Here is a 2,500-nt window from a genome sequence, read left to right as displayed (position 1 = left end):
GAGACCGGCCCGCCGGGGGCCCTCTCCGACGCGACCCGAAAGGCCTCATCGATCGGTCGGGGGAAGACAGGAAAGGCGAGACAAGATGCCCGTAAAAGGCCTCCCACGGTAGGCCAGAACGCTGGTCCGGAGACAGCAGGGCAGCCCGAGCCCAATCCGTGGGGACCCTACTCGGGGCCGGGTGCTCAAAAGGACGACGAGAGCTCCCGCGAGCCACTCTTAATCCCCAGCCATCGTGGTTTTGCTTTCCCGCTCCGCGGGCTCCAGCTTTAACGCCGGCAAAAGAACGAGAAAAGGGCGAAAAGGAGAGCGAAGAGACAGAAGGGAAAAGAAGTGGGGGGGGGGGGGGGGGGAAGGGGAAGAGGTGCCGCCACCTCGTCACAACCACCGGGCCCATAGGCAATTGCAAGCAAGAGCCGGAACGCTGCTAAGGCATCTCTGCGCCGGGACGTACCGACGGGCTCGCCCGCCCGTGCCATCATCGGAGGAGCCCTCGCTCAAACTTCACCGACCGGGCGGGGAGAAAAATCGACCTGGGGATCGAGTCCCGCCACGGTCTTCTTCCAGCGTTCGAGTGCCGGCCTCCGCCGCCGGTTTTTTTTGCCCTCACCCCGCGGGAGGGACGAACGAGCCACCTCGGGAAGCGCCGCTCGCTAGCGCTGCTGCGGAGACGAGCCACTACTCGCTCCCATAAAACGGATAGAAACGACTCCTCCCGCGCCGCCACGCAACACCAGAATCTAGGCTCACCCAAGTGGCGAGCAACCGACGAGTAATATTACGAGGATGCAAATGAAGGCATAAAGAGAGGGCCACCCACTCCGCCGGCTCCGGAAGCGGCGCGCCTGACAAGTCCGTTGCAGCACCTCGGAAACGCCACAGTGTCTGAAAAGAGGCGAAAATCACCCCAGCGGCGGCGCGAGTTACTCGCCAGATACTCGCGAGGTACTCTCGAGGTACGCCCGAGGTACTCTCGAGGTACGTGAGAGGTACGCGAGAAGTACGCGAGAGGTACGCGAGTACGCGAGAGGTACGCGCGAGGTACGCCCGAGGTACTCGCCAGGTACGCGAGAGGTACGGGCGAGGTACTCCCGAGGTACGCCCGAGGTACGCGCGAAGTAAGTAGGCGAGAGGTACGCCCGAGGTACGCCCGAGGTACGCCCGAGGTACTCCCGAGGTATGCGCGAGGTACGCCCGAGGTACGCCCCAGGTACACGCGAAGTAGGCGCGGGGTACTCCCGAGGTACGCCCGAGGTACTCCCGAGGTACCCGCGACGTACGCGCGAAGTAGGCGAGAGGTACGCGCGAGGTACTCCCGAGGTGCGCCCAAGGTACGCGCGAGGTATTCCCGAGGTACGCCCGAGGTACGCGCGAAGTAGGCGAGAGGTACTCGCGAGGTGCTCGCGAGGTGCTCCCGATGTACTCCCGAGGTGCGCGTGAGGTACTCGGCTCTCCCGTTACCGGCGGTGGCAGCACTGGGCGAGCCGCAGCCGCTGGGTCTGTCGAGGTACCGCCGCCCCCTGTCGCGCCCCGTCCCGTCCCCGGGCCCCGCTCCGCTCGGGGCCGGCCGGCGGACGCCGCCGCCGCCACACGCGGGTGCCCCGTGCAGAGCGGAGCAGCGGGGCCGCGGCCGCTCTCCCCCCACTCCGCAGCCGCCCGGCAGCCGCCACCCCCGAGCTCCTGATCTGAGTCACCTCGTTGATGTCCTTTACAGGACGTAATAGCTACTTCTTCAGGTAGCTGAACAGCTTCCAGTAATTGTAGAATTTCTGTAGCATGTTTAATCTGTTTCCTTTGCGTGTTCAAAAGTCCTCCTTTCTTCCAGGGATCAGCATGTGCATGTACCACACCAAATGCGTATTTAGGATCAGTCCAAATATTCTTCCTTTTCTCTTTAGCCAGTTCCAGGGCTCTCGTTAACGCTATTATTTCTGCCTTCTGGGCAGAGATATTCGCAGGTAAAGGTTTAGCTTCTATTACCTGTGAAGTGGTGGTAATGGCATATCCTGCCTTTCCTTTACCATTTCTCATGAAGCTACTACCATCAGTAAACCGAGAATCAGCATCTTCCAGAAGTTTTTCTTTTAAGTCAGGTTCTTTCCAGTGTGCCAAAATGCACCCAAAGGACTCTTTCTCAAGATCTCTTCACTCTGCTGATTTTCCATCCTCGGTCTCACACACGCAGACGCAGACAGACACACGAACGGGATCCCACAGACACATTGTTACATTAATTGCAACAATGTATTCTAGTTCAGAGTTCCATTTTTAGGCCATTTTCCCTGATCTTCCAAAGTATACAATGTTTCTACATTCTGCTGATTTTCCATCCTCGGTCTCAGGCACACAGACACAGACAGACACAGGAACGGGATCCCGCAGACAAACTGTTACATTAATTGCAACAAGGTATTCTAGTCCGGTCCTTCTTTCCAGTGCGCCAAAATGCACCCGAAGGACTCTTTGTCAAGATCTTTTCACTCTGCTGATTTTCCATCCT

This window comes from Pezoporus flaviventris, unplaced genomic scaffold (genome assembly GCF_033815535.1).
Source record: "Pezoporus flaviventris isolate CSIRO_AGI_PZ_B2104156 unplaced genomic scaffold, CSIRO_AGI_Pfla_v1 ptg000547l, whole genome shotgun sequence".
Taxonomy (NCBI): domain Eukaryota; kingdom Metazoa; phylum Chordata; class Aves; order Psittaciformes; family Psittacidae; genus Pezoporus; species Pezoporus flaviventris.
Note: the sequence above shows the minus strand (reverse complement) of the source record.